We start from the raw sequence: 13,915 nt of genomic DNA on the forward strand, positions 1-13,915 counted from the left end.
TGCAGGGTCAGAGCATCGTCTCTCTATGAGGGCTTTGAAGCTTATGCTCCATTCTGTAAACTTCAGAGGATCGCCCGAGAATACAGAAGGTTCTGGAGTTGGCAAGCGAGTAAGAGCTAATGACTCTTGTAGCGATTGGACCAATGATGTCTCGTTTTGCACAACCTGCCGTTCTTGATCTGGGATGTGGTGAGCGAAGGGGTGTGCATCACTCACTTTGCTGAATGGAGGACTGCGTGTCCCATCCCTTCCCTCTTCTTCAGTGTAGACATTTAGCTTTGCCTGAATTACATCAATGTCCCTCTGATTTTCAAGTTTTCTCAACTGCTGACGTTGAGCTTCGATGGCAGCTTCCATATCAATTTCGGCTTTCTTTGCAGCCAGCTGAGCAGCCACTTCCGCTCTCATAGCTGAAATGCTAGGTGACTCTGAGAGATGGTTAGAATTGTGACAGCTGGGTGCAGTAACTCTGGAGGCTGTGGATCCATATATGGACCTAGCATATTCATTATCAAGTAGCATGCGTAACCTTGATCTTTCCGCCACCGTGTCAAACTCACCTTCATCTTCAGTCAGACGTACTCTCATCAGCTGCAGCAAGTCGGCCGTCACGGCTGAGCATGCATCGATCTTTCTTCGAAATTCTTGACTTGGTGAGGTTTGGAGTCGAATTCTGTCATACTGTTCCTTTAATTCAGACTCTAGCTTCTCAGCCTCATCCATCATATCATACATGTCACTCTCAGAGCATACTTGCTTTAACTTTGTGCGAATGTCTCTTACGTTGCTTTTCCATTTCTCGTATGTTGCTTTGAACATCTTCTCCTTTTGAGTTAACTCTTGATCTTTCAGTTCCTGCATTTTTGGCGTTAATCGCCTTTCACGAGAGGATTTTCTTGTTTTTGTCTCAGATTTCTCAGACACTACACTTTTTTCCTCTTCCAAATCCCCTGCATCTTGTACTTCTGACATAACATCAGGGTGACTATGACCATCTTTAGACATTTTCAGACTTTAAAGGGGGTATCTTATGAAGAGGACAAGATAACTAAGGTAATTACAAGAATGGATGTAATAGGCAGAGAATTATTAAAATTAACACAAAGGAACCTTAGCTTAGATTCTTACGTATGACAGCAAATACATTTTCAGTTTCAGCCTTCATGAAGCTTGCAAACAGGTAAGAAAACAACAATAATTTCCAGAACTTCAACAGATTGTCCGTTTTTTGTTTTTTTTTACACAGTCCGAAATTTGAACACTATTAATTCCTTGTCCATTACAGCAAATTTGTAGCTCATGTTCTATCCATCAACTCACGAGGCATAATAACTGCGCAATATGGCCTGAGGACTCACGCTTTAGCCTGAAACCGCTTCTTGGAGTGTCCGCTGAATCTGCAGCTCCCGATTGGTTGTCACAAAATGCAAAGCAACGTGTCCACTGAAGCCTGTAGCTCGCTGCAGGATGAGAAGCATCCGAGACCTGTAGCTTGCTGCAGGATGAGAAGAGCTTTGCACACCGAAGCCTGTAGCTTGCTGCAGGAGGCGAAGCGCGTTGCAAACCGAGACCTGTAGCTTGCTGCAGGATGAGAAGAGCTTTGCACACCGAAGCCTCCAGATGGATTGGGACACGTTTTCACTGTTTCTACTCTGGTCGAAAGAATCCACGCTCCGTACTGATGTCCACAATTCTTTTATTCCTCTCACAATCATGGAGCACCGTGAAAACTAGAAACAAGTAAAATAATATCAATAGCACATATGATATTCATCTCAGCCACTTATTTCCTTTCACAAGGTGCACAAGTGTTAAACAAATAACAGCATAATGAATTTTTACCGTGTACGCCTTGTAAAACCAGCAGTAGAAAAGTTGTATATTCCGAAAAGTCCGCCGTGTTAACGTTCTGTCTTGTCTCTCCCGCGCACAACTTCCGGTTCCCGCAACTCACAGGAAGTGACTACTTCACAATAATATTTTAACAGAAACATTTCTTATAAGCAGGATATATCACTGGATTCATAGATTACCTTTCCTACTGCAAATGTACACAAGCATGAGAAGCAAATAAAGAAAACAAATAGAAAACAATAACGATCTCAGATTCACTTTGGTGTTGTCATGACAACCCACACAAACATTTCAGCGTCAGCTACAAACACAATATTTCAATACAACAAAATGCAGTACATTAAATCCAACGTAAAAAGTTCATTTAAAATGAACAGCACTTTAATTTGAAGAGGATTGTCCTAACAGGCTCTCCGTACTTCTCAGTTTGCACATGTGCAGTGTGGAAGTTTGAACAACCGCCATTTTCAACCGAAACTTGCATCATGCTCAGAAGCCTGGATAAAATCCATTGCCATTTGAGGATTATTTGGTAAGTACAACCATTTAAGGATGACATATTTGGTTAATGTGTACTAAATGATAAACATCCGACATTTTCGGGAGTACTTCTGTATGTTTTATTTTAAAACAAATGATGTCTGGTAAAAAAAATTTTTAGCATTCTAGCTTGTATGCCTCTCACAGGTGTTATTAGTCAGGCATTTAACAAATATTATTGGGCCCACTTCGGTGTAATTTCCCAAAATGTTTTACGATTCATGTTAAGCTGCAACTTGCCTACTAAGAACTGCAGCTTTAAAATTACTCCCAACATCTACCGCGCATGCTCCCTGGTGTCAGTAATGAGCACCAGGAGCGCCAGCGATCCTATCCGTTTGAAGAATGAAATACAGTGGGGCAAAAAAGTATTTAGTCAGCCACCGATTGTGCAAGTTCCCCCACCTAAAATGATGACAGAGGTCAGTAATTTGCACCAGAGGTACACTTCAACTGTGAGAGACAGAATGTGAAAAAAAAATCCATGAATCCACATGGTAGGATTTGTAAAGAATTTATTCGTAAATCAGGGTGGAAAATAAGTATTTGGTCAATAACAAAAATACAACTCAATACTTTGTAACATAACCTTTGTTGGCAATAACAGAGGTCAAACGTTTACTATAGGTCTTTACCAGGTTTGCACACACAGTAGCTGGTATTTTGGCCCATTCCTCCATGCAGATCTTCTCGAGAGCAGTGATGTTTTGGGGCTGTCGCCGAGCAACACGGACTTTCAACTCCCGCCACAGATTTTCTATGGGGTTAAGGTCTGGAGACTGGCTAGGCCACTCCAGGACTTTCAAATGCTTCTTACGGAGCCACTCCTTTGTTGCCCGGGCGGTGTGTTTTGGATCATTGTCATGTTGGAAGACCCAGCCTCGTTTCATCTTCAAAGTTCTCACTGATGGAAGGAGGTTTTGGCTCCAAATCTCACGATACATGGCCCCATTCATTCTGTCCTTAACACGGATCAGTCGTCCTGTCCCCTTGGCAGAAAAACAGCCCCATAGCATGATGTTTCCACCCCCATGCTTCACAGTAGGTATGGTGTTCTTGGGATGCAACTCAGTATTCTTCTTCCTCCAAACACGACGAGTTGAGTTTATACCAAAAAGTTCTACTTTGGTTTCATCTGACCACATGACATTCTCCCAATCCTCTGCTGTATCATCCATGTGCTCTCTGGCAAACTTCAGACGGGCCTGGACATGCACTGGCTTCAGCAGCGGAACACGTCTGGCACTGCGGGATTTGATTCCCTGCCGTTGTAGTGTGTTACTGATGGTGACCTTTGTTACTTTGGTCCCAGCTCTCTGCAGGTCATTCACCAGGTCCCCCCGTGTGGTTCTGGGATCTTTGCTCACCGTTCTCATGATCATTTTGACCCCACGGGATGAGATCTTGCGTGGAGCCCCAGATCGAGGGAGATTATCAGTGGTCTTGTATGTCTTCCATTTTCTGATGATTGCTCCCACAGTTGATTTTTTCACACCAAGCTGCTTGCCTGTTGTAGATTCACTCTTCCCAGTCTGGTGCAGGTCTACAATACTTTTCCTGGTGTCCTTCCAAAGCTCTTTGGTCTTGGCCATGGCGGAGTTTGGAGTCTGACTGTTTGAGGCTGTGGACAGGTGTCTTTTATACAGATGATGAGTTCAAACAGGTGCCATTCATACAGGTAACGAGTGGGGGACAGAAAAGCTTCTTACAAAAGACGTTACAGGTCTGTGAGAGCCAGAGATTTTCCTTGTTTGAGGTGACCAAATACTTATTTTCCACCCTGATTTACGAATAAATTCTTTACAAATCCTACCATGTGAATTCATGGATTTTTTTTTCACATTCTGTCTCTCACAGTTGAAGTGTACCTCTGGTGCAAATTACTGACCTCTGTCATCATTTTAAGTGGGGGAACTTGCACAATCGGTGGCTGACTAAATACTTTTTTGCCCCACTGTATATGTATAGTGTATTTTAGAAACATGCATCAAATAAGTTGCTACATTGTTTGAAGGAATTCTACCCCGTGTTGATATCTGGTTTAGTGTTAATATCAGTGATTAAAGTGTAAGACATGCATTTATCTTGTGTCATTAAAATGCAGCATTATGTGTAATACAGCTATATGTAATGCATTTAACTCCTTGTATCAGTTCCATTGATTATCAAAGTGACAATTTGTGTGTTCCCCCCTTCATTTTATGTTGGTCAGCTAGTTCTGTCTGTCAGTAGATGCAACAAAAGTGGCTCAGATGTGATTGTGGTTACTGTTATCTTTTATTGTAACTCTTGTTATCGTAATAAATACCAGAAAATATTGTGATAGGATTTTGAATCCATATTGCCGAGTTCTAATCTTCTATTTCATTTTAACATTTTTAGGGGTACAATTAATAATTATATTGTTGAACAGTCTAGAATTGATTAAAGCAAAAGTGAAAGCTTTCATGTATTGTCAAAATTGAAAAGCTTCTAGTTTTGTGTTCATATATTTGTTGATCTGACTCAGAAGAGTCAGTGCCTAACCAATCATTAACCTCACTGAATGTCACTAATGTGAGTTGTCAAACATTGTTTAATTACTCATCGCTAATCACTCATCTGTTAATATTTTTGACTTTGGTTTGGGAAGAGGTGGAAAAGAACCAAAATCTTGTCTCACATTGAGTTCTTATCTCCACCAGAATATCAGCATTGATGTTCGACGGGAATGCGTCCTAAAAACTATCTGTGTCTACTTAAATAAAAAGCCAGATGACCTGTTCAAGGAATTCTTGGTAAGTTAGAAAAGGGGAAAGATCAGTTTGTTTGTTTGTTTGTTTTTAATTTGGGATAGTAAATTGAAGGTGGGCTCATTTGTTCATATGTATCTATATGCAAGTAACTTCCCCCCCCCCCCTTGTTTTCATTTTAAGGATGTGGATCTTAGTGCAAGAAGAGAAACGGAGCAGCTGACTTTAGGAGTCTGCGTTGTCAGACATGAAGGAGCAGACTCTGAAGATACACCTGAGGACATTGGTGTCATCATAGAAGGATACACTGTGCTGAAAGCTCTTAGTGATGTGGCAACGGGGTGTGCCCTCCTGCTTGGACTAATCTACAGTCTAAATCTGAGGTACCCAAAGCACCTGAAATACATATTTGAATTTCTTCAGAAGGTGCTGATGGAGTTGGATGGGAACAACCTATCCATGAATGTGCAAGTTCTGAAAAACAAACTGCTTGAGTGAAACAGCCTGCACTGAACTATAGAGGACACTGAACTGGTTACAAGATTCTCAAACCCATCTCCTTGCACTTTATAAACTGTTCAGTTTGAATTCCGCAAGAACTTCTGCAAGGCCTCATACTTTTTGGCATGCTTTGTTCATGTTGAACTTTTACCACCATCCAGCTACATTGAACAAGACTGCTCCTAAGTTTGGACTTCATTTTAAGTTTTGGGGGAAAAAAAAGGTTTTTTAAATATGGACAAAAATGCCACTAAAGTCATTTCTACTTGTTGTTTATAGGACTGTATTGTGAGTTTTCCATTGTACCCGAAGCAAGTTTAAATTAAGTCATGTTAATGTTAAAAATGTTGGAATCACAACACTTTCCAGTTTTAATAACTTGATTTTAACATTCTGCATTATGTCTTCCTGTACTTAATATGCACTTGCATATATGTGAAGATATTTTTGTTTAGGAAAAAGGCATTGATCTAGAATTTTGAACAGCTCAAAGTTTGCTTCAGCACATTTTACACCAAGTGTTATTAAAGTTGGGTTAACTGAATAAAATTGTGTTTGATTTATTCAATTTACTTTATTTTTTTTTTTATTTTTTTTTTTTTCTTGTTTCTTCTTGCGCAGCAATAACTTTAAGTAATGGTTTTCTGTGTGACTCTCATATGGTTGTTTGCTCTTTTTTAAAAGATTCCTTCAGTTCATTGAGGTTTGTGGACATTTTCTTTAATGCACACCTCTCTTATGGTTTCACTGCAACATATATAATGAGTTGAGGTCTGTTTAACGCAATTAACCCATCTCAAAATCCCTGAAATGTCTCTGTCAATGCATTTCGGGCAGTTTGTCCAAAGTTTGTCCATTCTGCACTCCACAAATTTTTATTGCATAAATCTAACATGTTAACATTGACAGCCCTACTTAAAGTAGAGAGGTTGTCTGTCTCCTGAGTCAAAACTGAAGTGCTGTGGTTTATTCTGATTCAAACCTTTAGAATTCAAATTCTTTGCAAACCTGGGCTGTTTCCTCCTGGGAAACAAGCCATACATGAAACAAGCCATACTTGTTTAGTCTTTTTCCATTTGCATTGTCATGACATTTAATATGTAACAGACTGACAGAGTCTGAGATATCGCTCTTGGGTTCTTTGCAGTCTCTCTCAGCATTGCATGGTCTACCATTGGGGTCAGTTTGCTGGGACATTGTTACAGGAAAAATGATTCTATGTTTCTTTACCTTCTTTTAAATGTACAAAGATGCCTTTTGTCTGCCCTCTCCCTATGGTTAGATTAGTTTAGAATTATCTTTTTAGACTTTCCCAGCAAACACATCTTGTTTCTGGGACATATTGTTTTAGATTGTTTTATCTTCCCTAGCTCTCTGCTGACGAGACTAGCGCCATATATGGAGTTGTTTTATTTTATCTGTTTATTATTTGTTATCCTGTTCTCACTGTCTCTGTGCTCTGTGCCTATAAAAATTACCAAGCCACTGTGCATGGTGTGAGTTGTTCTTCGCAGCTCACCCGTGTACACGTTTGATAAAGAAAGTAACTTTGTCTCATTGTGTCTTTATTTCTCCTGGGTCTTTTACAGAGTTTTCCCCCAACATTTCTTGGTCCTTCGGAGCCGGAGCGCCTCCATCGTGTCCCATCTCCGTGACCAGTCCACGTTGTTCGTCTGTCGACAGCCCACACACTAGGTGTGTGGTCAAAGACCAAGGGCGTTAAATTCGAGTCTTGGCCAACGTTCTAGAAAGCGACCCACGGTGGTGGGGCCCGATCGAGGTGGACCAGACCCGGCGACACTGACCAGGTAGATACAGACACACTGACACAATCTTGCGTAAAAGCGTATTTTAAATTCAGGGAATTTAAAATAGCGAAAGTAGCTCGTCGCGACTGGAAGCTCCCCACTTCTGTGGGTTTAAAGTAGCTCGTCGGCTGGTAGCTTGGAGCTCGTCGACTGGAAGCTCCCCACTCTTGTGGGTTAGGTTTGGAGCTCTGGGTAGCTCCCCCAGCTGGGTCAAGGGAATAAGTAGCTCGTCTACAGAAAGACTGGCAGCTCCCCTTATGATAAGGGTTCCGATCGCGCGAATAAGTGTGAATGTGAATGTATGTGTGTGTGTATTGTTTTAATTAACGGAGCAAGCTGAATTTTCACGGTCCAATAAGAGACTGAGCTGCTCCTACTGTGTTTTTCTTTTACTGCTATTCACTGACGTGCTGGTGAGTTGAGAGAACGGTCGAGTTCCGTCTCGTAAAGTTCACACCGCTTTTGGAAATAGTCCGAAAGTAGAAGGGCGTGTGAGCAACCACTCTCGTCTCTAATACCAGCGAAGGTGATAGCAGCTGTATCGTGTATATATTACTTAATAAACAAAAATAAGTAAATACATAAATAAGATGGGTAATCAAGCAAGTGAAATTAAAACTCATTCCTGCTGACGAGCAGTGGTGAGAAAAGAAAAGTCCAGACGCCGGACAAAAACAGTGTCTGTAAACTGAGAGATTTAAGAAAACAAAATATAAACAGTCAGAAGAACAGAACTCAACTGCCAGTTTAGTAAAACCAGAAGACGAGACACTGTGCAGTTCCCACAACCCTTTTAGTAAACCATCACTCATTCCTGCAGCCGCATCTGCAGCAACACCCATATCAGGAAGAACATAATAATCCCTTATTAAGTGAAAACTAGAGATCGCAGTAGTTTTGTAGTAGTTTAAAAGGGTTGAAAACAGACCCCACTGAGTAGATATAAATATAAAAAGTACGAAATAAAGATGAACAAAGGGAAAGTTACAGTAGAAATTATCTTTAGAGTATTTGAAATTAATAATAGCAAGGATAACAACCTGTAAAGTGATATTAACAATGAAACACAGTTGGCATGATGACCATGCCCAGCATGTATAAAATGAATATAAAGCAAATAATTCACACGAAAATATTTTAATAAAATAAATAAGGTATATTAAGGCTGTGTCACTGTTCAGCCAAGGACAGTGTGTGAAAAGGTAACTGTCTCCACCTTGGGAAAAGGATGATTCTGCAGGTCATCTGAAGCCCTTGATGGATACAAAATAAAATATAAATAATATATTATAATAGAACTGCCTGGTCCGCCATGCAACAGAGAGAACAAATGTGACCGTAGATTGGATGAATTCTAAATTATCTGTTTGCTGAATAAGATGATCCTAACTAACAAATTGGCTCAGGAGTAGTATAGTGGTACACACTGATAAAATATTATAATATGCTATTGCTGTTATATAAGACAAAGAGGATAATATTAACAATGACAATATTAATATGAAGAGGCACCTTAATCGGTTATGATGTGAGGTGGATAATTGTTAAACAGTAGTCTGCATCAAGCTTAAGGTTTGCTGAAACTCAGTGTAATGACATGTGAGATGAAGACAATACGGAGAATAACTAAACTAATGAAGTGCATAGAGGCACTTGACCAGCTTGAAACCTATCATCCTAGAATGACACATTGCTGAGATATAGAGCACACCTATAATAACAACCAATAAGCAAAACCCTGTAGACAACAGCTAAAACTACAGGATTGAGAAGCTGAATTAAATATGTAGACACTGCTAAGCTGATGAGCATGTTCCACATTTTCTTTTCTTTTTATTTATTTGTTTCTTTTAGAGCAGAAGCTGCTGTAACACACCCAAAGAAAGACTCTAGGTCTGACCAACCGTCTCAGTCGTGGGCAAAAAGATGACAGTCAATAAAATTCTAAAAGATAATTTATTGACGAAAAATATATCAAGAGATAAAAGATAAAACAGTCCAGTGTCCCACTTAAGAATTGTATAAAAACACACAGTCCCAAGGCCAGAGCCAGCTATGCCACACGGCCAAGTTGCACCCCACATGTTGCCTTTAACAGGGTTAGAAGTTGTCCTTGGAGACCCACCACCCTGCAAGCATATAGTCAGTGGTCACTCAAGCCTCTGGAACTCTGCTGCCTTTAGGCTGTGGCATATAATAGGCCCTGGACTGCACAGAGAGACAAAACAACACAGCAGTGTTTGTAGTGTGGGCTATATGTAGACCAGTGTATCAGTGCAATCAAGTACACCTGCCTCTAATTAGTCCAACCCCATTCCAGCCATTGGCTCACCAAAAATGTGACACACACAAAACCACTCCCAACCCAGTGCAACTTCACACAATAATATGGAGCTGAAGTAACACAGGCACATTAGTCTACCATGTTACAAGCTGCATGCTATTACAAGCCAACATATGTAGACTTCTGCCTTGTTCGGGTGGCAGCATTTTTCTTTTTTCTTTTGTGTCCTGACACATTTATGTTTTTTGTTTTTGTTTGATTATTTTGTTGGTTTTGGAAACGAATTTAAACGAACTTGTGACAATACTTGAGAATCACAGTGACACATAGTGATTAGGCATATGATTGAAAAATGCCTAGGTTTAGAGCTGTGAGCTATGAGCTGTGAGCAATGCAAAGTTAAATATATATATTTGTATAAATGGGGAACAACCCTAACTTGAAAGTTTGAAATGTGTGAGATCCATGCATTGTTTGAAGAACTAGAAATTATCTAAAACTGCCTTAAGTGAAAATGTAGAGTTGCATCTATTCTCCCAAACAAAAAAAACAAAAAACAAAAAAAGGGAGAAGCATTCTGTAACTTAAAAATAAGGCTGACTGTTGACAACAGACTAAAACACTAATTCGCAGGTGGCTATCAGGAACAGAGAGGCGAGCAAAGTCACAAACACCAAGGCCGCAGACAGCCACGCAGAAACAGCAGATAACATAGAGACAACGCCTGCTAGAACCGTGGAGAGGAAGGTCACTTCACACGAGATTGTTGCGCATGTGAAATACACAAAGATAAACAAATAACCATTTATATAGACAGCCAGTATGTTTTCTCTGCTGTGCATCATTTTGCAAAAAATCTGGAAAACCAGAGGAATGATTACACCAACTGGCAAACCAGCATGCCAACCTCTTACAACGCCTACTGACTCTTTCATTACTACAGGCAACAATTTTGCTGACAGAGCAGCAAAATAGGCGGCACAACAGGCAAACATCACATTGATGGCAGTAAACACACATCAGATTCCACTGGATGTGTTGAAAAATGAACAAAAAGCAGCAAGCACAGCAGAGCAGGCAAAATGGCTAAAACACGGTGCAGTTCTGACAAACGACTTAATGATGTGTTATGGCAAGCCAGTGTTGCCAAAATTCCTCCACAAAATGGCGGCATTAGTGACTCATGGCTGTACGCATTTGTCAACGGGGGGACTGACCAGTATTGTCAACTCTCATTTCTACACTGTAAATTCTACACAATACTCTCATTTCTACACTGTAAATTCTACACTGTAAATTTTGAAACCTCAGCAAAACAATTTGTCAGAACATGCATGACGTGTCAAAAATGTAATGCTCAGGGAAACCTGAGACCACACAATCCATATGGACTTTATTGAGCTAAATGAATGCCAAGGGTAAAAATACACCCTAGTGGTTATAGATGTATTCTCAAAGTGGCCAGAAATCTACCCAGTGAAAAAGGCAGATACAATTTCAGTAGCAAAATGTATGTCTAAGTTGTAGGAAAATAAAGAGATGATTGTAAATGACGAAGAATGTAATGATGTCTATCAAGTGTCTTGCAGATCACAGCCCGGTGACTGGGTTCTGATCAAAGTGCTCCAAAGGAAAAACTGGAGCTTGCAAAATAGCGGAACGACCATCTTGCATCCATCAGAGCCAGTAAGTGAAGCCATCTAAACACAGCTGACGGCAGGCTCGCCCACTTGTTGTGATCTCGCCCGGTGGAGGGGTCAGCTTTCCTGGCCGGGGGGTCTACTCGCGACAGGAGGGTGTGTCCCGTCGTCATGAGGTGGTGGCTCTTAACAACTGCAGCGGCCCTGACCATGGCCGGGCTCCTCACCTTTGCTTCCGTGAGGGACAACAAGTCACGTTATATGGAGAAAAGGCAGACACTGTATGACAAAGGAAAGTACACCAAGTTTCCCCATGGCTATGCCACTAATTTCTGGTGGCAGTTTATGAACACTACAGCTTACTTGAATAATAAAACTGACTGCTATGCAAATACATATACACTTTCTGCCCACCAAGGAACGAGAGGAAGTGTATGGACTGTTCACTCAACGAAACCTGTGCCAGTAATGCGACACTGATGAGCCTCAACTGTCGCTCCAACTACAGCTACCGAATGATACTACAAACAAAGACTCATTACCAGACAGGATGTGCACGGACGGCACCAAGCAGTAAAGGAACCAGAGTTTCGCATCTGAGGAGGAGTGAAATTCTTACAGAGCTTGATCCCCGGCATTGGAGTTGCCGAGGTGCGGGATCATGTGGAAATCAACCGATATGCTCTGCTACGACACATCAACTTGACTAAGACCCTGGAACCGCCTTAGCAGGAGAACAGCAGGCCATCAGAACGATGGTGCTGCAGAGCAGACTGACACTAGACCTGCTAACAGCATCACAAGGAGGAGTTTGCAAGCTGATCGGGGAAACATGTTGCACTTTTATCCCTGATGGATACGAAACTGGAGGAGACATTTATGAAACTTTGCAGAATTTGTCCATTCTGCAAAAATATGTCACTGACCACACATCTGGAGCAGCTACACCGCCATGTCTAAGAGTAATGATTTCAAAGATGATAACAACTACAATGACTGCTTATGTTGCCGTGCCTAAAGAAGAACAGCATCCCGTTGCAATTCTGTTAGAGGAGAACTTGTAATAACTGCTAATGAATGACGTGGTGATTAAAAATGACTTCTGCCTTTTTCAAGTGATCATGCACTGATTAACACATTAGTAGTTTATGCAGGTACAATATAAGGTTTTCACCCTTTTATTTTTTGAAGTTCTCATCCTGTATTTTTTGAGGTTTTCATTTTACATATGAAGTTTTCATCATTTTTAAATACAAAGTTTTCATTTTAGTTTTCACCCTTTTATTTTTTGTAGTTTTCGTTTTAAAATATAAGGTTTTTATCTTTTATTTTTTGTAGTTTTAGTTTTATTATTTTTTCTTGTTTATTCCACTTGTTATTTCATTTACTATGATTTTCATTTACTATGTTTTTCTTTTTCTTTTTATTATTTTATTTTGTTTTAATCTTTAGACCAAATGACTTCCATTTCTGCTATGCTGACATTTTGAAAATTAAAAAATTGCTTAAGATACTTAATAAATAACCTTCACAGACAATTGTTGTATACATTTAAAATAAGTTAAAACAGGAGGGAATGTTACAGGAAAAATGATTCTATGTTTCTTTACCTTCTTTTAAATGTACAAAGATGCCTTTTGTCTGCCCTCTCCCTATGGTTAGATTAGTTTAGAATTATCTTTTTAGACTTTCCCAGCAAACACATCTTGTTTCTGGGACATATTGTTTTAGATTGTTTTATCTTCCCTAGCTCTCTGCTGACGAGACTAGCACCATATATGGAGTTGTTTTATTTTATCTGTTTATTATTTGTTATCCTGTTCTCACTGTCTCTGTGCTCTGTGCCTATAAAAATTACCAAGCCACTGTGCATGGTGTGAGTTGTTCTTCGCAGCTCACCCGTGTACACGTTTGATAAAGAAAGTAACTTTGTCTCATTGTGTCTTTATTTCTCCTGGGTCTTTTACAGAGTTTTCCCCCAACAGACATCCATTCCTGGAAAGACTGTGGCATTGTGTTAACATACACCTGAATTGTGCTGCTTTTATTGAGGCGCTGACATTTATTGACGGCTAATTAATGAAGAAAATCAGATGATCCGCACCTGGCTGCTACTTACCATCCTAATTCCTACAGAATCAGTATGGGTGTACTTGGTCTTTCACAGGACTAGATAGAGTTTTGCAAAAGCTTCATATTTTTTTTATTTTTTTTATTTTTTTATTTATTTATTTATTCTTTGCCTGTCCCGTTTGGCTCTTTTGCCATCAGAATTGTTGTCTAAAGGCAAAGAAAGATGCCCAACGGATTTACTTTACCAAATTGACCATCCCAGCCTTGCCGTAATGGTCCATTTGATTCACCTTTTATTGTTTCTTTTATTTTCACTTACTGAATACGGGACAGACTTGACTGGGGGAAAGAAGGGGAGAAAGAAAGAGGGAAAGAGAAACAGCTGAGAAGAGGGACGGGAGAAGGGCAAAAGACAAAAACCAACAGAACGGGCAGAGAAGAAAAAAATGCATATATCAATCACCTGGGTCACCTGCTGAGAAA

At 40.2% G+C, this 13,915-nt stretch overlaps 2 long non-coding RNA genes across 2 annotated transcripts; both read left to right on the plus strand.

Annotated features, from left to right (window-relative positions):
- Positions 1 to 2,175: 2,175 nt before the first annotated feature.
- LOC143419548 (uncharacterized) lies at positions 2,176 to 6,165 on the plus strand. Its single transcript, XR_013099551.1, has 3 exons — positions 2,176 to 2,386; positions 5,079 to 5,171; positions 5,310 to 6,165. It is a non-coding gene; the product is annotated as an uncharacterized LOC143419548 (long non-coding RNA).
- Positions 6,166 to 6,751: 586 nt separating this feature from the next.
- Positions 6,752 to 13,286, plus strand: LOC143419549 (uncharacterized). Its single transcript, XR_013099552.1, has 2 exons — positions 6,752 to 7,435; positions 10,353 to 13,286. It is a non-coding gene; the product is annotated as an uncharacterized LOC143419549 (long non-coding RNA).
- Positions 13,287 to 13,915: the final 629 nt, after the last annotated feature.

This window comes from Maylandia zebra, linkage group LG7 (assembly GCF_041146795.1).
Source record: "Maylandia zebra isolate NMK-2024a linkage group LG7, Mzebra_GT3a, whole genome shotgun sequence".
NCBI lineage: Eukaryota > Metazoa > Chordata > Actinopteri > Cichliformes > Cichlidae > Maylandia > Maylandia zebra.